The 25145-nt window shown below is 41.6% G+C and overlaps 1 long non-coding RNA gene across 3 annotated transcripts in view; it reads right to left on the reverse strand.

Annotated features, from left to right (window-relative positions):
- The window catches only part of LOC128415385 (uncharacterized), a 99558-nt gene that overhangs the window by 25678 nt on the left and 48735 nt on the right, over positions 1-25145 (reverse strand). The window lies entirely within an intron of this gene.

Genomic DNA, 25145 nt, shown 5'->3' on the forward strand with positions numbered 1-25145 from the left:
AACAAACAAACAAACCCCAGTTCAGAGAGGGGTTATAAAATCATAGAACTGTAGAGTTGAAAGGGACCCCGAGTTTTATTTAGTCCAACCCCTGCACTGCAGGAATCTCAACTAAAGCATCCATCCAACCTCTTGCTTATCATCCTTCTCCTGCATACATACATACCCTCAGCAATTCCATTTGATCCATTTCCATGTTTCCGGATAGCCATTTCCGACCTCGGGAGGAGGTGGTGTCGCAGGCTTCACGCCCCCAACATGCGCGCAGAGGCTGGCTCCCAGCCCCGCGCGATCAGGGGAATCCTCTGCCAATTGGCTGGCTCAGGGGGTGTGGCTTGCCGCATTTAAGGCAAGCACAGCAGAGAAGTTTCCTCTTTGCCGCTGATCAGCTGGGGAATTTCCCGCCCAACCACCCTTCAAGGTTTCTCCTTTGACCTTGCTATGGACTTTGGTTGGTCGCCGTTAAGGGGCCTGGTAGGAATTTTTCCACTTGGCAAATTGGCACCAGCCATTTGGTTTTTTCGCCTACCTCGTAGCAAATCGTCACAACTTCCTTGGTTTGGCAGTTAGACATTGGATGGGGTATTGTTATGTAGATGAATGGGGGGGAGGAGCGCCATCACTTCCCCCAGTTACTGAAGGGTAGTCCGGTAAAGGATTCTGGGGGGCGTGGCCCCGTCCGAAGCCTTTGGAGGCCAGGGCCCAAGGCACACCCCCGAGCGGTGACTCCAGGGGAGTGCCTAGTTGATATTCATCAGCAGGGCTTTCCCTGCTGGTGTTAACCCTTCCCGGCCTTCAGGCAGACATACTGAAGCCGGATAGTTGATTAGCACCAATGCCTAAGCCAATACCGCTCATCACCTGTAACCAATAAAGTTGTGGCCAATTTTAGCCCATTAACCTAAATAATGGTGTCATGTGTCTTTATTTCTACTGGTGGGAGGCGGGAAGGCACCATACAAATCCTCCTTCTCATACACACCTTCCTACAATTCCTTTAATTCCTTTGCACATTTTTTATTTGCCTTCAGCTGCTGGGTCAATGACCCCTACTGGATCACAGCCTGATCTAAGGCAGGTAGCACTATTACCATACAAATAAGAAATTAAAAAAATAAAATAAGAAATAGGTTCCCAAATGCATGTTTGGGTCACAAAAGGTTGAGGACTACTGAATTAGGTAAATTGCTACATCATTTGTTCAAGCAGCAGAGCTCATTAACAAGTAACATATCTAGCCTTGTTATGTGCTTGTCATTAACACCTCGAGCTTTTTATACACCTACAAACTTAGATAATCCATCATTCCATTTCCAAAGAGAACTTGCTTCCTGGGAGCATTTTAAAACAACAACAGCACCCAGCCACAGTGGAGGTATTAACTGTGCTAAGCAATTGTAAAACGTTTAAGTAAAAAAGAGGCAGTATTTGCACTGCCTCATAAGTACAGTACAGATCTATGCACAGATTGGTTTGTTGATTATTTGGCTTATTCCACAGATCTATATCAATCTGCATCAACATCAGTGTTGATGTTTTCAGCAACCGCCTTCAAGTATGTGAATTTTCTTTTGCACTGTGTATATTTTTGAAAAAAAATCTATTATTAAAGAAATACTTCTCACAGTTTGGGATGCCTGCATGTTTATGTAGTTTAGAGATGACTATACCAGCATAAGTTTGATCAAACTGCGGGAGGCAGTGGAGGACAGAAGTGCCTGGCGTGCTCTGGTCCATGGGGTCACGAAGAGTCGGACACGACTAAACGACTAAACAACAACAACAATTTACCAAATGGTATTTTCTCACACTGTAATAACTTGGTAAACCAATCTGCAATAACTGTAAAACAGAGAGGAGAATTACACCACCCCCACCCAATTGATGCAAATTCTGGAGAGGCAGGAGTGGTGAAATTCTCCTCATAATAGATAGGCTTGGATGATATCAATTGGTTATGTGCACTCTCTCATAATCTACCTCTTGGTAAGTGGTGTATGTTTTCACCCTTCAAAATGAAGGTAAAATCCGCCTTCCCACAGTGTGTGTGTACAGTATTTCTAATGGTGGCTATTTTAAATGTTCCAGTAGATTCTCATGGGTACTGAAAAGTATCTTCAGTTGCATAAAATGCTTAATCCCAAGCATATTGGTCCCATTAGTTGCACTTTCCAGTATAAATATTGTAATGAAAATAGCTTTTCAACTGTGTGTATATTTAGGATGTTAATGCCACTCTCTGGGGTAATTCCTCTGTTTTCTTGGGGCCCCTGTTCTACAAAATTCCAGCTAGTACTAGTTATTACCTCTGTTATATGTGAGACACCTGAAATATTTTGTTTTAAACTTCTCATAAGTCTGCATAGACACTGATTATGTCTGCTAGAAGTCTAGATCTATGGAATATAAGAATTACTATGGCAATTTTACCAGTCAGGCAATTGTCAACAACTTTTGGTGTACAGACCTGCCTTTTTTCATTTCTTCTTCTCTTGTTTACAAAAATTTCTAAAGCCTAATGTATATTGTATATTATCAATGTATATTGATAATGTCTTGGTCCTAATATACTTTTCCATCTTATTATTTCACAGTTATACCCTACACAACCATCCCAAGCTTAGGGATGGACAAATTAGCGATCACATTAGGGATGAATGACTCCGTTAATTTTGATTTCTCCAAGCTTTTCATTTCTGTATCAGTTTGCAGTTTATTTTTTAAAAAAATTGCCATCACCCCTGATGTTGGCTCTGTTGGCTGAAGCTGTGAATATGCGACTATCCATCAGGATCAAAGTCCTCCAGATATGAGCTCTGTAGCCTGTTTCTCTTAACATTTACTCAGAAGTAAGTATAAGTCCACAAGTTTACTTGAAATTAAGCCCAATCCTATGAGGTTACACTCAGACAAATTAGTACAAAGTTGTGGTCTCAGTCTTAAAAAAATCAGTGTGATTTATTTGGGCTTCTTTATCCCGAGGCTACTCTGTACACAACGGTGAACATAACACGCACTATTGCATGTCCTATGTTCAATAGGAATAGCTCTGTGTACTTCATGCTTTAAAATACATAAGTCAGAATGCATAAACCTTAGTGCTTGAGCAAGAAAAACTAGACTCATCATATACCATTAAACAAATTTCCATGATTTCTCCTATTTTACACAATTCTGCTGTTGTTAATATTTTCCGTAATGCATTCTGCAGGCCCCCTTCTCTCTCCTTTGAAAGAGGTGATGTGTGAGCATGGCAAAGACCAATGCCATGCCAATCACACTCTCCTCCAAGGAGCTCAAGGTAACACACAATGCTGTTCCTAATGCCATTCTCAACAGAGGCACCCACATTGTGGGGTCCCTTCCTTCACAGATCTAGCCTGCACACGTCCTGATGGGTTTCTGGCATGAATTTAAAATGTATCTGTTCTCTCAGGTCTTTGGTTTAAGTTGGTGGTGGGGCTTGCAGCCTGCCCTTGCTAACCTTATCTAGTGCTGTATATGATGCAGACTTGGTTTGTGTTATTGCATACTGTACTGCATGATTTATGTTGGATTTTATTTTATTTTATTAATGATGTGAACCGCTTTAGGAGGCCTGCATAGTTCCAAAATGTGGCATACACCCATAAAGGCTGGCATTATTAGGAAACTGAATTCTCCAGGCAGTCTTTCATCCTGTAGCTTTTCAGTCCTGCAGAATTGTAGCAAGCTCTCACAGCCTTGATAAGGGGAAAATAGCTCTGAATTAACGCTTCAGAATTAACATTAGGATCCTTGATTTGTCATTTTGAGGCGGGAGGAATGTGGGGTGAAAGATTGGATAGTGTGTTATGTTTTAAGCAATCCTTTTTTTTTAAAATGACTCATATTAAAACAAATGTCAGGCTTTGAGTAAAATGTAGGTTGATCTTTTTCATGGGCGATACGGGATACCCAAGTTTAATCCCATTAGGCCCATAAAAAAAACCCTGACGGAGGAAAAAAGTCTGGCCTCGACGAGAAGCTCAATATTAGTTTACAACTTGAGTCCATCTAGAAATGTAACTGTTCAAGGGTAGGGGGGGGGACCGAACAAAGGAAGCATTTAAAGCCATCTTCTGTAGCATCATCATGGTTAGTCATGGAAAAACAGTTGAGCTATGCTCAGATTATTTTCATTTGTAAAATTTCTCTTCATGGACATATGGAAATAATAGCTGGTTGCTTTAATGGTGAGCTGTGTCTATAAATAAAAAGGGTTACAAATACAGTTTGTGGGTTTAAATGTATATAAATCAACTGCTGCCTTCACTCCTGCTTTTGACACGGATCTCTGTGTACATTTTGCTCTTGATTTTCAATAATGGGATCAGGCAATCTTCCATGAAAGCCGTGATTCTCAAAAAACCCACACAGATAGCCTTTTCTTTACTTTGATGGGAATATGCATGTTCCAAATGAGTTGACGATGGGGCACAGAGCATCTGAAATTACCAATACAATTAGGAAACAAAGGGCTTTGTGGAAAACGCTCATCAAGGAGGTGGGACAAGGTGGTTTTGGTTATGGAACAGAGAAATTATATTTATGTCCCAATTACTTATACTGTGCATGGCGATGCTTGTGTTACCAGGCATATAGTCAAGAAACCCACAGGCGCTTGTAATTGGATCTCCCTATCTGCGGCATCCTGGAATTGTTCTGCAGATGTTAGATCAGATGAGAAAGTTCATTATGGTCCTGCACAAATATGTTCCTCAAGAGCTGCAGCTGCAGCCTTTGCTCTGTAAGGAATCTTCATAGGAATGTTTAAGATTTGCCTTGCTGGATCAGATCAAAGGACCATCTATTTCCAATGTTCTGCTTTCACCAGAGGCCAGGCAGATGCTTGCTGGTTGCTCTGCAGCATCTGGCGCTCACAGATATACGCTGCCTCACTCCACTTGGGGCTCTTATTTGCCTCTCATGATGTGCTCATATACTTATCTTCCTTGACTCGGTCTACTTGTATTTAAAACCTTCTAAATTGGTGGTCAGTCTCGCATCTTCTGATACTGGGTTTCAAAAAGGTTAATTAGATGTTGTGTGAGGAATTGCTTTGGTTTCTTAGCCCTGCTGAGTATAATGCTAACCTCGGCTTCACTGGAAGACCCTTTGTCTATAATGGTGAGAGAGGGGAGAAAATGTCTCTGTTGCCACACGGTTTATAAATTTTTTTTGATCTTGCTAACGTCTCTCTATCACTCATCTTTTCCCACTGAACTAGAAAGCCCCAGATGCCTTTTATCAGACAGAGACCCCCAAGGCCATGATCATTCCAGTTGACCTTATCTGTGCAAATTTTATTTGTGTTGAGAGGGGGCAACCAGAAAGGCATGCTATATTCCAAATGCGTTGAACCATAGATTTATATAACGGCACAATACTTGTGCATTTTCTAGCTTTCCTAATAATCTCCAGTGATCCTGTCAGGGCAAATTTTATATATAATATTATAAAATTTATATATGATATTATATATATATATATATATATATATTTCTGTGGTGTCATATCAGTATATCAGTATACATACCAGGGTGGTGTCCAGTGTTAAAACACAAACAACCATTAAATAATAATTAAAATACACTTCTTCACAGCCACAGCACACTGAGTTGCTACCGCTAGAATAGTACTTGTTTATTTATTATCAGATTGAGAAACTTGTACACTGACTTTTGATACTGTAGTATTAAGACTATGCCTGGCTTTCATGGATCTCTGTAACCTTCCCTGTGACCTTAGCATATAAACAGCAGTATATAAATCTTAAGAATAAACAAACAAGCCTGGACCATTAAACCAAAACTAGGATCAGAAGAGCTGAAATTGAACCCAACCTTTGCTTAACCTTGAGGAAAAACTTGGAGCACACTACTGGATTGGCACCATTCCTTGAATGGTGGTAATACTAGCCTGATGAAGGAAAGCAAACACAGTAGAGTAGCCTCCAGCAACTATGAATCATGTCTTTCATTTGTGAAGAATTTTAGTGGATATTGCTCAGTGGCTCTATTTTATAGTAGTTTATTGGAGCTGTGCAGAAAGGTTAATGTGGTGTAGTGGTTAAGAGTGTTAGACTCAGACCTGGGAGACCAGGGTTCAAATCACCAATCAGCCATGATGCTCACATGGTGATCTTGGGCCAGTCACCATCTCTCAACCTAAAGTACTGCACAGGTTTCTGTGTGAGGATAAAATGGGGAGGGGAAACCCAGGGCGAGCCCAAGACAAAATGGGCCCCACTCCCTGCCAGGGAAGAAGGGGGGAGTGAAGATCAACAACAGGAGCAAGGGGGGAATAAAGATCTACATCAGGATCTGCTACCCCTATGGATTCTGCCGCCTGAGGAGCTTGCCTCTCCTTGTCTCATGGATGGGCTGGCCCTGGGGAAACCCATGTATGCCACCATGAGGGTTTTTTTTTTTTTTTGAGGAAAGGAGGTATATAACTGTAATGAATCTATTGCAGCCTGAGTTTCCATAGGCAAGGACACTCTTTATGAGATGCATGAAGTGGCCAGTCAGTTTCAAATAAACTGGAAGTAGAGAGATGGTTTAGCAAACTTGTGAAGGTTGGAGAGAGATAAAGCAAGGAGGTCATAGAGGTCATTCAGTGGATTAACCAGACCACTTGGAGGCACAGGCCTATATATTTTGACAGGGTATTTGTTTCAGTGATGTAATAGCAAGCAGAAAAAATGTATGCTTGTTGTGTCTGGGTGCCCCTTGCTCAGAGTGGATGTTAGCACTGAGGAAAGTTATCCCAAATGCTGAGGCAACTAAGTCATTGTTCTCTTTTTTAGTACACTAGGCTGCAGCAAGTATCATCCATCAGTGATGCTTTACATTGCCCAATCTGATAGGCTGCATGACATTATGGTATCACCACACTCATACAGAATCCCTGATTGGCTGGGATCACATGGTGTGGAAAAATAAAGAATTCTTAAAACTGTATCCCAAAGAATGACAATTGGGGATTTTGAACATTCAGAAAAAATATGACCTGGAACAAAGGTTTCAGCTAATCAGGGACTTTTTTTTTCACCCTTGAGAGCCCACTCCCTGCCCCCTGCTCTGGAAATATTTGCAGGCGTTTAGTGCTATCTTGATCAGGCATGCTCAGTCATTGCAGAAGGGTAGCATGTTCAGTTTCTGCTCTTGATGATGATGATCTAATTTAGCTGACTTTATTCCCCAATTTTAATAAGACTTGTCTTTAATTACTGATAGTCGCTTCTGAAAATTTCAGCTTTGCTAGAACTCTTTGACTTTGAGCCCAAGTTGCACAAGGCACTAGCAATTTTTGAATGGCCTTTAGAAAGAAAGCTTTTTCAAAATCCACCAATAAAAATATGCAAAATACAGAGGGAAAATGTCATGGACAAGAACAGTAGCTGCCTGTGCAGAAATATTTTTTTCCCTTCATTTCCAGGACATAATGGCTGTGTCCAGATGATCATATCTTGGCTTAATAAACTGAGATGCTGAACAAGCCTTTTGCCCATTTATGACATGCCTGACTAAAATCGTGAAACCTCCCATTAACAACAGTTTCCAATTTTACCCAAAATATGGTTACCAACTTTGGAGCAAGGGAGGGCAGTAAACCACATTTAGAACTTAGTTTGGACTTCTGCATCAAATTTCTCTCCTGACATCACTGGTGAGGTGTGTGCCCTGGTGGGATTGGAATATCTCTTCTTGGGTTTGGGACTGGTGGAGTGAGGTGAAGGGTCCTCCTGGACTAAATATAATTTAGGGGAGGAATTGTGAGATTCAGAAGACAGGGGCTACCTGAAGCACAGGGGCTGAATGCCTTATTGGGGCATGGATATCCCTAGTAGATCACCTGACTGTCTCCAGTCACCTAGTCCTCTGAGTCTTTGGAGCTCTTCTCTGACAGGGCTGCGATTTGGGGGCCTGGGTTCATACATGTTCATACATGGCCTGGGCATGTAGGTGATGCATATGATGGACCCTCAGACTAGGCATATGTCTGTGAGAAGCTGCTGGTCATGTGATCAATCCACCCCTCTTTCATGATAGACTGTCCAAATGGGACTTAATCACACAGACAGCTCGGGGTAGACAATACTAAGCTAGATGGAATAATGGCCTGGTTACCAGTTGCAGTTTCTTATATTCCTGGTGTTGGATAATGAAGTCCTTAACACTGGATTTTTGTGGTGGTCAGCTGAGCATTATGGTTATTGACTCTGTGGCTTCTTACAGTTTCCCATACTCCTGCAATATCCTGCTTACAATATTCAAGAAAGCTGATGTAACTCCTTTCTTTCTCTCCCTCTCCCTCAAGAGTTCTAATTGATTTATGTTTTCTTCTGATTGCCCTTGGCTTTGAAGTGAGCCTTCCTGAACTCTTTTGATAGAAGATATGACGGCGTGTACTTCAATTTGCTGCAACTGTCTGCAAATGCTAGATCCTACTCTTACTAGAAGTGATTTATCTAACTAAAACCCATGCAGATAGCTTATAGTATTGTATTTGTGAATTTTGGGATAAATTTGTATTCTCCCACCCACTCACCCACAACATGTGGGAGATTATCATAATAGGTGCATTAAAGTATAAAGTGAAACAAAAGAACAAGGAACTTGCTCACGCTTGTCAAACACAACGTCATTGTATACACAGATTTGATTGCTAGTAAAATCTTGATGCTGCTATAATTTTATTTTTGGTCACATCTATTTTAAAATATGTTTTTGACTTAAAACATCTTCTATCATCAAAAAGAAACATGTAAAACATATAAGTACTTGTGACTGAATGCTCTTAGTGCAGCCATTTTAAAACTTGGTAGCAGAAAGTATTCTGAATCACAGAGCACACTTTTCTCCGTTGAAGAATGTTCATTATCATAATTTTGTTCACATCCAAAATGGTTCCAAGCCTATTTACATTTCATTGCAACTAAGCCCCACTGAAACCATCTGAACAAGTTAGTCAAGCTAACCAATTTAAGTACCAATACTTTTAAAATTAATAATAATAATAATAATAATAATAATAATAATAATAATCAGGTGCAACTAAATTCTGCTGCTTTGGGTTTCAAGTGTTAGGTTGTACATTTTTATCCATAGATAGATCAACTGACACTTTAGATTATTAATCTGTGGTGCTCATTTCCATCACTTGAGTTTATTAATCACTAGAGTTTATTTATTTACCATTTACCATTTAAAAGATTTATATACTGCCTCTCAGCAGAGCTGTGAGTAATGGGCATTCTTGTTTACTTTCTGAATAACTATTCACTTTAGTTATAATAGAAGGGTTTTTTAAAAATGTCCTTTCATTTTTATATGTTGCAACTTAACTTTTATAAGTTGTAACTACGATACCCTCACACTTCCTTTACTATCTCCAAATAGAACATACATTGTGGTTTTGTTAATTTGCAGGTGTACTTACACTTACCTGGTCAAAGTTCTTAATCAAACTGCAACCCTGATAATATAAAATCTGTGTGGTTTAATAGCTAAATTGAACAACAAGATAATGTAATCAAACAGAAGGAAACTGATGTTCTAAGCAACTGCTACACTGTGTGGGGTATTCTGATACCTTGTTGTTTTTAGTTATCGTAATTGTTCTCCATACTTGCCTTCTTCAAACTTGAAACATCTGGACTATATTGGAGTAATCTACTCATGTGAGCAATGAAACATCAGAAGAGGTACTCTGGTAAAATTACAGTGATTACTTCCGTGAAGAGGATGTGCTAGAAACCGGAAACCCCTTTCCACAGAGGCACTTTCTGTGATCTTTTGTGAATATATTCTCTGATGTCACACTGCTCGCGTGAGGAGAGGTCTGGCACAAGTTCTTATTTGTGTGTTTCTTTCTGCACGCGTACACATTTCTATATGAACTCAGTGTGCCTATGAATGCAAGAAAGAAAGTTCTCCTCCCCACAAAAGCCATAATGGAATTTACTGTCACTGGATGTGGTGGTGATGGCTAACTTAGGTAACTTAATACAAAGAGATTTGGACAAATTCACCAAAGATAGATCTATCAATAGTGATGCTTACTACAGGGATCCTCTATATTCAGAGGCAGTTTCTATAGAGCATCAACAGATGGGGACTTAATGATCAGCTTGATGGGCCAGCCCTACTGCTAGGAAGAGTGAGATGGCAACTCCAGGCAAATGTAGGGGGGCAGAAGGGGAAGTGGCCTGAGCAGAGGTTGTTATGTGCTGGAAAACTAGGGATGTCAGAGAGTTCCAGCGAAAATGAAAATTACTGATGTTGGCTTATTATTCCATGTTCAGATTTGAAATCAATTCAGTAAATACAATTGGTTGTTCACTGTTATTTCTGCTTTCAGTCTGCAAACGTAATTTAATTGATGATGTGGTCGTCCCCCACCTTTGCGATGTTTCCCCTTTGCACTGAAATGAATGATGTAGAATATTGTCGTGCTAATTAAAATAATTAAAATTATGCCACAGCAGACTGCAAGACAAATAATGTAGGGTTTTTTCCCCCCAGAAGTCAAACTGCAGCAGAATGGAAACAGTGCAACGTCCATGGGTCAGAATAGAAGCCAATACCTTCTTACTTCCCTATGAGAACAGAGCAGTGTATAACACATATCCCACGCAGCACCCCCAGTAGTGGAGCGCAGTGGGTGCAGCCGGCCTGAGTGCCTTCCCTGAGGGGGGTGACATCGCCGCTGGCGGTGCCCAACACTGACGCACACCCATGGCAGCTAGCCCCGCCCTGCAGGCAGCTAGCCCCGCCCCATGAGTCGCTCTGGGTGCTGGAGCAGCTAGCTCCACCTGTGAGCACCCCTAGCATCCTGCTTTTACATGCCACAGAGGACACTTTCCCACTGCCAATGCTGCAGTGAGATCCATAACATTCCTATAGGCTTTAGTACATGAAATGTGGGGCATTGCTTTGTCCTTCGCTTCAGGAAGCAAAATGTATTTGACCATGTCTGTCTGCTTGTGACGATCCCAGAGCCATCCAGTTGACTACTTCAGAAAGTAGGACCCTGGGCTAGATCAAGGCTGTTCTTACATTTAAGGCTTGGCCACTCAGCCCATACAGAAGTGAGTGGGCTTCCAAACCCAAAAGGCTTGTGGTACACAAGGCCTGAGGCTAATATGCTTGATTCCCCCCGCGATCATCAGTTGGAACGTGTGTTGGAAAATTGTAACTCTCTCTCTCTGTGGGTTGTCCTTTAAAAGCACCCAAACTGGGGCTTGGACACTTGTGTACCAGAAATATCTAAAAAACACCGATGCACACAAAATAACTTTTACATGGAGGATGCTTTGCGTTCTCTTAAGGAGGTTTGTGGTGTCATGGAGAGAAATCCTTCCCCAAAACCCCCCGTTTGGCATCGCAATCCACTGCACACAAACAGTTTGCTGCATGGAGACAGTCGCCACAGGGAGCACTTTAAAGTGGCCTCTAGGTGGAGGTTGCTTTCATGAGCTCCGGCCCCTAAGCTGTACAACTCAGCGCAGAATAAAAGATCACAATGGGGGAGCCGCGTTGGTGCGTCAATCAAGAGAAAGGCTTTCGGTGTGCTTTAGGGAGAAAATGAATCTTGTGGTTGAAATCCACACATCTGGATATCCTCAAATGAGACGTTTTCCCCACTAAAATATGTCCATAAATTTCAGGTTTCTCCTCCCTGGAAATTTTGCTTTTTCAGTTTGTGGTAGAATACACCACCTTTTGATGAATACAAGCAACATGGGACACTTCTACCATGTCACAGAGGATGCTACACTGTTGTGTTTAAACTTGAAAAATGCAGCTATTATTTAATATTATGGCTCCCGTTTAATATTTTAATTAATACACACGATGGTGGTGATATGTAATGGGATGCTTTCTTGGACTTGCTGTAATCACCCATTACAAGTCCTGCAAATAAAGTTGTGGCCTCTTCCTTCGACTCATTTATTTCATTTATTTCAGCAGGACTTTTCTTCTGAGTGTAGACACGTGTAGGGCTGAGCTGTAAATCTCTTCCAGTGGCTGAGCAGTGATTACAAAACTGGTTAAAAGAGAAAAGTAATCTGTCCTCATTTAATTCTGTTTCTTCACGAAATCAGGGTGATTTTTGGTTACTATCTTTTATTTAACATTTTTGCCCATCAGTGTATGACGACACATTCCTTATATTAATTACACTCTGCTTGAATTTTTGCCCCGGCCTTTTCAAAATCTGGAGGTAATGATGGCTAACAAAATTATCAAAATTGAGGCAAGAGTTCGTACGCTGAACATATTTTAAATAAATAAATAAATGATGCAACATATTGCAAAACCTTCTAAAGTGCAAGGAAAAGTCAGGCTATAACTCTCTCTGATTTTGTTTTCACAGATTAAATTAGCAAATAGTTATTATACCTCTAAAGTTACAAAAAATGGTTTGTAACAAAACCAGGGGGAAACCCAGTTGACTTCCTAATTTAGCACAGGAACCACAGCTGCTACTTATGCAGTAGGTTTTTCCAGATGTCTGTCTGTTCTGTGGAATAGTGGTGTAATTTCAGGAAGGAAGGGATACAATTATGCTATCAGATGATGTTGTCAAACACTCCACATTTCACTGCACTGATGTAGATTGAGTCTGTACTGCAAGTCTTTAGATAATGCATTATATACCGAGTCATAGTCTGCCTGCCTTCATTAACATTGTGTATCTTATTTTAAAAGCAAGGGCATATTCTCTCAAATCATTCCCATATCTGAACGCACACACACACACAAATGCTAATGTTCTGTTTTGGAGTCTTCTCTCACTGCATATTCGAGGGCGGAACCAGATGTAGCTGCCAATGAAAAGTCAGCCCATGTTCACCTCCTCTCTCCCATTAGGCAAGCTTACTCGTGTTGTTCCTCTGCCCCGACAATGATGCGGTTATGAGGTCCAGAAATGCAAAATGTGAATGGAGACCCCACCCTACCCCACCTATGAGGCAAGGTAAGGTGACCACCTCTGGTGGCAGGATTCACAAGGGCAGCAGATACGGCCTCCAGGGAATGTTTTTGTCATGGTGGCAGCGACAGCTGTGTTGTGCTCCTTGAAGGCCAGATCTGCTGCCTCCTCAGCACCCCTCCCAATGCCATCTCTACAGCAGCCTCTTGGTGAATAGGAGGAGCTGCTGGTCCCCTCCCCCTTGTTCCCAATGCAGATATTAATTCTCCCCTGGTTCCTGATGTAGATCTTCACTCACCCCCTCCTCACTCACCCTAGCACAGAGGAGAAGCGCCATTTTATGGTCTGCCTCAGCTGGCAAAACACCGGCTCTGGATAAGAACATAAGAAAGAGCCTTGCTGCATCACACAAAAAGGCCCATCCTGTTCTCACCTACCTGGTGGATGAATCTGTTTCTAACCCATCTGACGTTCATCACACCTTTTTTTAACAATTCTGTTCCACTTCAGCATTAATCTATGCTTAAACAAAATTCCTCTAAAGATATGATGTATTTCAACGCTTATTTCCCTCCTCAAAATATGTACTTAAACTGTTACTTTTCACCTGAAATACATATTTGAATGTGGGCATCAGCACATTTAGACCACTAAGAACTGTGCCACAGCATCTGGAGATGTGTTAAATTTGGTGTCTATCTAAATTCCAATCCACATCGGAATTCCGTAAGGAAATTCAGAAAGATCAAATTTCTCAAGTATCTGAAGTTGCAGAAAACCTAGCCAGATGGGCAGGGTATTATTATTAATAATAATAATAATAATAATAATAATAATAATAATAATAATAAATTTCATGCAGAAGAGCTCAGGTTCAATCTCAAGCATTTCTAGGTTTGTTGGTGTGTGTTTTAAGTGTCAAGTGGCAGTGAATAGCAAAGGCCACAGTCTGAGACCACAACACTGAGTTAGCTAGGCAAAGGGTCTTGGAACAAAAATAACTTTACTAGGGATGAGAAGAACTCAAATGGAACTTGTGCTTTTGGCAGCAACCCCAAATTCAGCAGTGAGACCCCTCCAGCCAAGGTTTGTTTCCAAAGTTAGTTTCCTGTCTTTCTGTTCTCATAAGTATGCTTCGCTTTCATATCCCTGAGACTCAAGGGAGCATCCATGCCTCTCCTACAGTGTAATGTGAGAAAGCAATGGAGGGTACTTCTTTTTTATGTTTTTGAGTCACAGTCCTGTGTTTGAAAATATGCACAGTTAATCTTCCACACAGCAGCTGTTTCTATAGGATAATGCAACAGCGCATGGTATGTAGCACGGATAGGAATGTTTCCCCCACCCCCAAGAAAATCCTTAAGGTCAAACTTTTTAAGTTGATGAAAACCAACAAATTGAGGTCAAAAACTGCCTTTCTGAGCCTCATTTAATTGCCACAGAGTACTGGAGCATACAGGAAAAGCTTATGCAACAGGCAGAGATTTTAGCAATGCAGAAATTCAACAGACTGAATGGAGATTGTAATGGCAGATCGAGCCCTGGCTGTCCTTTCTGTTGTCAGACTATATATTATTTTAGTAGAGAAATAGGCCATGGTTGAATGATTTGATTAACTCCTACTCAAATCCCCCACATACATATCTGCACTATTTAACAACGGCTTCTTCTTAGACTCCCAACGCATCCGAACCATTTTAGTGATCGTGGCAGTAATGCAGAGTGTTGTGTTTGTTTTTTTCAAAGCCCATGATGTTCAAAACCAAGAGGGCATGTGCTGCTAAAAGTGCTTTCAAGAACTTGGTCTATCGTCTTTCCATATTTATTAGATTAAACCCTAGCCTGTCCTTGCCAATTAACGACAGTATAATTAAATTCTGCGGAGAATGAAAAGTGCAAATAATTTTGGCAACTGAGGTTTTATTCAAACATTTGATCTGTGATGAGTTTGATGCCTAAAATGCCATTGCATTGTCTTCCACTAGAGCTAACTTCACACATTAGTCATCTGAAGTGGGCATCATTCAAGAACCAGGGAGCAGGAATCCACTCCCAGCACCAGACACACAGCCTAACCCTGCTAGCTAGCTCTGACTTTCCCCAGTTGCTGAGTGGAGAGAATGCTGTTGTACACATGCCCCACTTCTGGGCTTCCTGAAAAACATTTTGTTGGACCTTTGGTTTGCATTTTAAAAGCTATTTTTATGCTCTTATGTTGACATTTATCTGTACACACAAAAAAAGCCTGTTCATGACCTGAATACATTTTTGGATATGTTACAGCAAATGCCTGAAATGTGGTGAAAGTGATTGATTACCAGCAGTCTTGTGTTTTCAAAATGTGAGAAAATGCATTTCAAGCATTTCAACGTGAATGTCATCATTCACCTAATTTTACATGGTCACGGAGCCTCGTTCAGTGTTTCTCAAATTGGGGTCCCCAGCTGTTCTTGGACTACAACTCTCATCATCCCTAGCTAGCAGGGATCATGGGAGCTGTAGTCCAACAACAGCCGGGGACCCCAGTTTGAGAAACACTGGCTTAGTTCCTCTAGCTACAGAAGTAGTTCATCAAGCATGACAAATTTAGGCTACCATTAAAAGGTAGAAAATCATCAGCGGTTTAGTTATTGCTGTATTATTATTATTATTAAGCAGCATGGGCTGCCATTTTAATGCTCTGCCTTAGGCTCCAAAATGTCTTAGGCCAAAGGAGGGGAACCTAAAGTCCTTCAGTATTTTATGCCTGGCTGCTGAGATGCTCCCAAGTCCACAACCCCTTCCCAGACCACACCCACCACCGCCCTGCTCTGCATCTCCCTTGAGTGCTTTTGCCTGGCTATAATGCATCCTCTTGCTTGCCTAGGTGGAGGATGAAGAGATGTATGTAGCAATCGCTGATTTTTGTGTGGCTGCAATGCAGCCTACTGTTCACAAACGCAAGAGTAGCATCTGTTGTTCCTCTCACTTTTTGCCTCTGGTGCCACCCGCCACTGGCATGTGGAATTGTGGTCTTGGGCTGAAAAACATTTCCCACCTCTGTCTAAGGCTGTCTGCATCATTGGCTGTAACATATATTAATCTTCAGCAGAGTAACTCTTTTGACTTTAAAGACAACATGCAAATTGCAGTGATGACTTTAATATTTTCATGCGTGAGAGAGATAGTAAGTTAAAAACATACCACCTTTACATAGCAATTTTGGTTTGCTCCTCTAAAAAATCAACCCCTAAATTGTCTAGGGCAAAATGCAAATTAATCTTGCACAATATCCACCCTGTCTCTGATCTACATGCACTTCTCTGCTTTAGCTTAATTAAATAGATCTGTAAATGTAAATCAGAGAAATCAACTGTACAGAGAAATGGGGAGAAAAGGCTAGATGTGGCATATCAGAATTGATAGGTACATATATCAATAGCTGCATAGGTTTCCCGCAAATTACAGCACCTATTTAAATATGCTACGACTGTTTTCAATTGTTTGACTCATGGGTAACATATTTCTAATAGATGAAAGGATAGCAAGTCACGGTTTGCATTAGTCCATTGTAAATAAAACCAAAAGTAACCTGGGATTTTGACTGGGGGAAAACTACATTTTGTAATAGAAAAGCACATATTCCGCAGCTGAGATTACAAAACTGTATATTTACTTAATTTGCACATTTCAGTTTGAAATTGTATTTACAGTCTGGAAGGCATCCTTCAACACTCAGAAAATTGGAGATAAAATGCTGTGTAGAAACAGAGGGACAAGGTGGTGGCTGGGCTAGTGGACATCCCGTTCATATGTTCTAAATGTTCCTAAATGTGCACACATTTTTGCATTTTTCAGCCATGAGATGGCTTTCCATTTTATTATACACACATGCACCACATCAGTGGTCCATGTAGCTATCAGAATTATACTTCTTCATTCTTCTCTCTGATCACTGCTTGACAGATTTCTACATTCTTTGAATAATATCTTATGTTAGCCTATGGCAATTTTCTGTTCTATCTGTAGGTTCCATCCATTTTGCCTTCTAAACACTGGAAGCTGCAATCCTGAAAACAATGGGCTTTGCTTCTGAGCAAATATGCTTAGAATCATGGCTGCAATTCTACATCCACTTACCTTGAAGTAAATCCCACTGGACTCAATGAGACTTCCATGCAGACTCATATAAGATTCCACTCTGAGCCTACTAGAGCTAAAATCATGGAGTATGGATGCAGAAAGAGACACATAGCTCATATGCAACTATTGTCTATATTGTGTAAGGCATAGTAATATCTAAGCCTGAATATCCAACTTTTTTTCAAGGAGGTGATTGATTGAAAAATCTAAGTATTCTAAAAATATTTTTACCCCTTCCACCGAAATACAATCTGCCTACAATTCTCTTTCTCAGCCACTGCTAATCTATCACCTGCTGTACATGTCCCGTTTTCTTTTCAGCTAAAAAGAATAATCCAGTAATGTGGTTTTAAAAAAGGTGATATGGCTTGCTGAAAAATGACACAAACCCAAAAGTCATATAACCATTGTGTGGGGGAACTAGTGATCAAAACAAATGAATCATGCAATGTAAGAAATCTTATTTTTAAGATTTTCAAGTAGCACAAAGTCCACTCAGAGGTCAGTCCCATAGAGTTAAAAAGGACTTAGTCCCATGGCTATACGATTGCAGTTTCAGGTTGTCGTTTAGTAGTCTCTGAAGTGAGCATTATGGAGAAGCTAATTTGTACTATAGATATGCAATGCTCTTTGAAGATTATGTTCTTCTATCTCAGTTCAAATGATTGCTGTTGCTTCTACACAGACTTGCACATATTTAGGATAGTGTTCCAGCAGAAAAACAAGGGATTCCATCCCATAATATCTGCTAATGCTTATAAAGTTCATGCACAGCAAGTGAGTCAACTGAATTATTTTTTTAAAATAACAGTAGAAATACTTACTGTAATTGTTTTTTATTATTATTTAGCAATCTTAATGGATGAAGGGATATTTTAGTTTCAAGATGGAAGTTTCAAATGAATTCCGTTTTAGGATTTGATGTAATTTTCTATTAACCTGGCTAATCCTCAAAAATTCAAACAATTAGTCTTTGCAATGTTGGTTAAATCTTTTGGAAAATTTGTGTCCTCCCCCCCTCCCCTCCCCCCTGCAACTAAGAAACAACAGCAGAATCAATATAAAGTTAAGCCCTCTTTAGTTTCATTGATTTCAATGGGAAACAAGTGCTTGAATTCCATTGATTGAAATCAATAGGACTTCAGCTGCATAACTCTGACCATATCATGCCCCAGGTGTGCAATAATTCTACATACTTTGATTCTAAAGCTTTGTAAGCTGCTGGCTGCCTGCTGGCTTACCAAACAATTCACTCTCTTTTGATTGTGTTGCACAAAGTCGCTGCTCTCCTAGTAATGTGAACTTCCTTCTGTTCACATCTGGAAATCTTTGATCCATTAACAAAGCTAAACAAAAGAGCTTTGCTGCTGCTGCAGTGAATAAATGCTGAAGGACTGGTGACAATCACACCCCAAGTATGATTCATTACAGTCTTAGGACACAAATAAAAGCATTCTTAATGCACATTAAAAATGAACTGCTGATAAAAAAAAAAGCATTTGAGACCGGTGGGTTGAATCCACTGAAGTCACTTTGTTGTTGTTTAGTTGTTTAGTCATGTCCGACTCTTCGTGACCCCATGGACCAGAGCCCGCCAGGCTGAAGTCACTGCATAAGCGGAATAAATTCCACTTAGACAATGAAACTTCTCCTCCCTCTCCTGCCATGTTTGCATTCTCCATACCCACCTCCACAGACCCTATAACTTAGTATATAGAGTACATACTTTGCATTTAGAAGGGTTGATGTTCAATTCCTGACATCTTGTAAGACAGGCATAGGCAAACTCGGACCTCCAGATGTTTTGGGACTACAATTCCCATCATCCCCGACCACTGGTCCTGTTAGCTAGGGATCATGGGAATTGTAGTCCCAAAATATCTAGAGGGCCGAGTTTGCCTATGCCTGTTGTAAGACCTATCCAAGTATTTGCCCCCCCAAAATTAAAATTCAGTGAAGGAGACTGGGGAATGTTGTCCACGTTGTCATTGCTGTGCCCACTGCCACCCACATCTTCAGCACAGAGCCTGTGGTACTTCCATGGGGTAGTTGTTGTTGTTGTTTAGTCGTTTAGTCGTGTCCGACTCTTCGTGACCCCATGGACCAGAGCACGCCAGCCACTCCTGTCTTCCACTGCCTCCCGCAGTTTGGTCAAACTCATGTTCGTAGCTTTGAGAACTCTGTCCAACCATCTCGTCCTCTGTCGTCCCCTTCTTCTTGTGCCCTCAATCTTTCCCAACATCAGGGTCTTTTCCAGGGAGTTTTCTCTTCTCATGAGGTGGCCAAAGTACTGGAGCCTCAGCTTCACGATCTGTCCTTCCAGTGATCACTCAGGGCTGATTTCCTTAAGAATGGATAGGTTTGATCTTCTTGTGCATAGGGTAAGGCCTGCACAATAAATCAGGGGGTCTAAATCAAGTGAGGATCAGGGGGTCTGAATCAAGTGAGGAGCTTGTGTAGGTGCTGTAGGCTCCCCACTGCCCCTGTTTGTTATCCCAGGCACATAGTGTGCCGGGGATGAGCATACTGACATGATGGGAGAAGCAGCTGCCAATGCATTCCCACCCTCCCTAATCACAAGGGAAACTTGGAGAAGCATCAATGTCATGCTTTCCAGTAGCCCAAGGGAGCAATCTCCCACACTCCATCCATGTGGTATTCTGTGGGTTCTCAAGAGCCAATCTGGGGAAACACTGAGTCGGCAAAAGAGGAGAGGGGAAAGTCTCATTGCACAAGCAGGACCACCTGCACTGGCTCCTACTAGCACACCTCCTTAGTAGAACCTGGTCCTAATGTGCATGGGAGTCCAGAGATGGGCATGGTGGCATGATGGAACAAGAGAACACTCAGTGGACCCATACTCTCCCTAATCACAAGGGAAACTAGTGCCTGAACAGGGATCTACGGTAGTTAAAAAAAGTGGTGCTAATGATCCACAGAGCCACTGCCAGTCAGTCAGAGGAGACAATACTGGCCTGGTATAAGGCCTCTTCCCATGTTCCACTTCTCTGCTTTCAACCTATAGCCCTCTTTGTCATGGGACTTCTCATTAACCGCCCTGGGCTCCTTTGAGAGGAATTATATGCACAACCTGAGTTGGCTGTTCCATTGAGGCTGAGGGGGAAGGGGGGAAGTCACTATGAACTGAGTGTGTGGGGTGGGGGGAATATGTAATACACAAACACTGTTCCTCAGTGGAGGACGGTATGAGTTAGAGTATGTATAGTATGAATGAATAAGGGGAAATCACAGGCTATTTATGAATTTATTCCCTACCTTTCTACGATGGTAAGATGAAAAGTACTAGCTAAAAGCAAGACGAAATGAAATCTAAAAACAAAATTCAGCCGACAAGCAAAATCAACGGCAGTTAAAAATAGATATGCGGCAGTTTTTAAAGTAGATCACACAACAGACGATTGGGAGCCATGGGAATGCTATACCCTAAACTTATGAAACATCTTAGACCACAATGCTGTGGAGCAATAGACACTAACAGTGCCATCGAATCTACAACGGCTTCCAGGTAAGCTCCATGGAACTTCCTGTCTCTTACTTCTAAGTAAAGTCATGCAGGATTTGCTGTGCAAGTCATAGCTTTATCAAATCACTGAATGAGCACATGAGGAGATATTCAACAAAATAACTGTACTAGCGCAAAGATTAGCACTAGGGCAGCAGGACTTCCCCGCATCCCACCTACATCTTGCACTGCCCCCCCAATCTTCAGCAGAGGGCAGGGGCAACCCCCAGAATCGATGGAGGAAGCAAGTGGGAGGTGGGATGGGGAAGACCGGTTCATTGAATAAGGAGAAGTTCTTGCACTGATGGAACCAGGGACTACCTTGAATACAACTCAGGATGTAATAAAGGCTGTTCCGTAATGCAACACCAAATTAACTTTGAATTAAATTTGTAGCCTCCATTTTGGATTATCTAGATAAATTGTCTCCCTCTGTGCTGGGTTCTCTGCCTTGCAGAAAGGCAGTCATATGACACGCAGGATCAAATCTTTGATGTTTTCTTTCAGGCAGTGCAAAATGGAAATGTGGATACGATTTAGCCTTTCTTCATGTTGGGGAGCACCATTTGCACATGTGCAAGACAGAAAGACAGAGCCAATCGGAGAATGACAAGAGCAGCCACTAATCCCCCCTTTGCAAATAGCATTTGATGAAGGCTGAAACTGGGGAGAGAGCAGAGGTGCTGAACATGACCAAGTATTTCAGAGTGCTACCTATGTAAGTAACTAGTAGGCTCTTGACATTAACCTATCTTCCTAGAACTTCCATCTGTCTCCAGCCTACCCATGGAGCTTATAGATGTAAGCTCTTTCCAAACAAGATTTCCATATAAATATCTAAGTCCATTTGAGATATAGCCTGCACAATATGAAGTTGCCAGATTGGGAATAAAAGCATCAGCAACCTATCGCTTTTCCACAGGCCCACTCAGGACATCTGTCTGGCTTTCCTCATACATCATTGTTGCCATCATCTTCATGATGTGTTAAGATCAGCAAGAAGCAGCTCTCCTGGTAGTTCCACTGCCCTCAGAAGGTTGGGGTGGTGGAGAGGGAAATTCTCTGCGGCAGCACCTAAGTAGTGAGATTGCCTTCCCACAGAGTTGTGTTTGGCATATCCACTCCACTATACAGCTTTTGGTGAATGCTGAAGATTCCTTTGTCACTTGAGATGTGTGTTTTGAAGACCCACCCTATTCTTGTGGCTACAATTTGTTTTAAATATTCTAAATTGTCCTTTAAATTGTGGTGAAGGGCAGGTAAGAAACCAAATAAATCATCTTCATCTGCACATCAAGGAATAATAAGCCACATGAATCATTGTTCCTCAGTTTCCCTGCTCCAAATTGGGTGCATTTCTGAGCATCTCTTAAGAGGAATTGGATATGCTTCCTGAAACGCTTTCAAAAGTCTTCTGAGATTTGTATTTGTGTGTGTGTGTGTGTGTGTGTGTGTGTAGAGGGGGGCATAATTGAAGAGACAAGCAATATCATGAAAGACAGCAACCACACACACACACACACACACACACACACACACACACATCACACAAGAGCAATGCTGTAATCCTGGCTCCTAGGCAACCCACCACTAGCAAATCTGGGTTGACGGATTTGTTTTGACTGCAGAACCACACGGACAAATGGAACAGACAGATGGTATGATGCACATTCATGATGCATACCCTTGTATCACAGTCTAGTCCATAGTGTGTTAAAAACAAAAAACAAAACCCAGCCATAAATGGAGCCAGAGCTTAAATCTCAGCAGTCTGAAGGGGCCTTAATTCTACCTTAATCAGGGTGTGGGGGCTCTCTTTTTATTTGAAAGAATTCATAGAGGAAGGATCTGTGCAAAAATGTTGACTCCCCTCGCTTCCTCCAGTAGTTTTCTTTTGTAAAGGTGGAGTGTAGAGCCTTTAACAAACTCACCACCAAATAATATATATGAGACGGCTGAAGAAGGCCAATGTTAGCATTCACACCCAGCCTGGATTATGTATAGACATGGCAAGAAGTGAGGGGGGGGGATATAAACAGCAACAAAACTTTTACTAGAGATATTCAGCTCAGTCATTGCTTAAGCAACGGACAAGGCACAAATACTGTGGCTGTTTTGTCTCTCCTCACTGCAGGGGAAAGAAAACCCACCCCCTCTTCTTTCCAAACTTCTTTTATCTGGAAGCCTGGTTGACTAAACAGAGAGAAAGCAATTGCTTGTCAGCGAATGTGGTAAGCATTGTTCAACATAAAAGCAGCTATTTATCCTCTAGTGTAGAAACAGCCGGCATACAAAAGGGGCAAACAAATCACCAACTCTCCCCCCCCCTCCCCGCTTGAACGAATATGTTTTTTTCTCTTTGTTTCACTTTCTCTGCTTTGTAAAACATTCCTCACGATCTGCTAAAACGTACAAGCATGGAACAGTTAGCGAGACATTGCATCGTGTTCCGCTACCACGCTGAATAGCTAGCTGCTCATTTTGGACAAGGACGATGTGGTGTTATGGCTAAGGGTGGGGGCTGTGAGACAGAACCCCCGCCATCCCATTGGTTCAAATCTCTCCTTGGCCATGAATGCACTAGGAGGGGGCCTTAGGAAAGTCATTATCTAGCCTTAGGTCATTTACAACATGGGAATACAAACTGCTGCAAAACCAGGTTAGCCAACACGAGGCATGTCCATGAACCTGCCTCATCCTCTGAAGGCTGCATCTGTGGATGGGAGGCAGATGTGCATATTCAAGACCCAACCCTAAAATCTCTCTCTCTGTGTTGCCATGTGCACTAAGTCTGCAACTTTACCTGTGTTGAGCACAGGGGTTGAGACTGTAGGGGTTGTTGTTTGTTTGAATGTGAATAGACTACCTCACACATTGTTGAACTATGCTTTATCAGGGTTGCTCTGCACAGAGGACTATATTCATGTTTGAGGCAACAGGAGTAAAAGCCTACTGCAGACTTTCCTAACTCGATATGGGAACAGTCAGGGACTGAACATGTGGTGTGCCACACATACAGGTATTCCCCCCCCCTTAATTCAGGCTTTTTTGACCCTTAATTTGAAGACCTCTCTTAGTTGGGCAGGAGCTGTCAAGCTATGTTTTTAGGTTTTTACTTGGTTGTTTTTAATTGCTTTCAATGTAAGTCCCTTTGGGTCACTGTGAGAAAAGGGACTAATAAATATTGATATTGATAATGCACACACATGCTATACTATACTGTTCCATTCTGTTTTGATTGAAATGGTTTTACTGGTTATTGTTTGGTGGTTGTTTTTATACTACAATGATACATTAAGAGTATTTATAGATTATATATACCAGGAGATTATGATGAAAGGTGGCTCAGAAATCTTATAAACAAGCAAATAAATAACAATAATTGCATGGGGGGGACACTGGGAGGGGCGCAGCAGAGGCAAAGAGCTTTTGGGGTGGGACAAGCTTTGCCCTACATGTCAGGAATCTGATATAGAAATAGCAGTATATTTCCCATTAATGCTGCAACCCTGAATATACAGTGGTACCTCTGGTTACGAACTTAATTCATTCCAGAGGTCCGTTCATAACCTGAAACCATTCTTAACCTGAAGTACCACTTTAGCTAATGGGGCCGGTGGCGGCGGCATGATTTCTGTTCTCATCGTGAGGTAAAGTTCTTAACCCTAGGTACTACTTTCAGGTTGGTGGAGTATGTAATCCAAAGTGTTTGTAACCAGAGGTGTTTGTAACCTGAGGTACCACTGTATCCCCCTTGGAGAAGTCCTGTTAATCTTGATGGAGTTTACTTTAAAGTATGCAGACTTGGGATTTCGGCTTTATATAATTTCCAGTTTATGAGGCAGTTACAATTTGTATGGAAAAAAAGTTTTTCCTTCAAGTAACCTCAGTGGTTCCCCCCTCCCCAAAAAAGGGAAGGCAGATGTTTGTTAACCACCACAGAGACACCCCATAGTGCTACCTAGAAATGCTAAGGGTTTTGCATGGGCACCTTGTATGTAAGCAGCCTGTCACATGCCATTGAAAAGTAGCTCAGTGAACTTTAAGATGGTGACAGCATTGGGGGCTAAGTCTCTGCTTCTCATTGCTTCATACTGGTTATCTCAGTAGTACTTGGTTGGAGTGTGGGGGGGGGGAATAGTATAGGGTTGCAATCTGCGGCCATACATGGGGAGCAGTGTAGCCAGAGGAACAGATGAGATGAGAAGAAAACAAACCAGGCAGGTCAAAAGATCCTGAAGTTTTTTTAGATAGGCACAAATTGTTTGTTCTTCTCAGTAGTTTTCCGTTCCTGAGCTAGCTGTCCGAGGACGCCTAAATCTTTAATTTGCCTGCCTCTAACAGCTGCTTCTGATGACACCACAAAAAGATAAATTATAGCTTTCAGGCCTTCATTTCATTCCTTTCACCTATAATTCTTGAGTTCCAGACTGCCTGTCTGACCACTCAGTGAGGCTTTTTGAAATGACTAGATCCCTTCCTCCCTTTTGATGGAGTAGGATAGGATACAGAGGAAGCTTCCTGAATATGCTTTGTA

This window comes from Podarcis raffonei, chromosome 6 (genome assembly GCF_027172205.1).
Source record: "Podarcis raffonei isolate rPodRaf1 chromosome 6, rPodRaf1.pri, whole genome shotgun sequence".
NCBI lineage: Eukaryota > Metazoa > Chordata > Lepidosauria > Squamata > Lacertidae > Podarcis > Podarcis raffonei.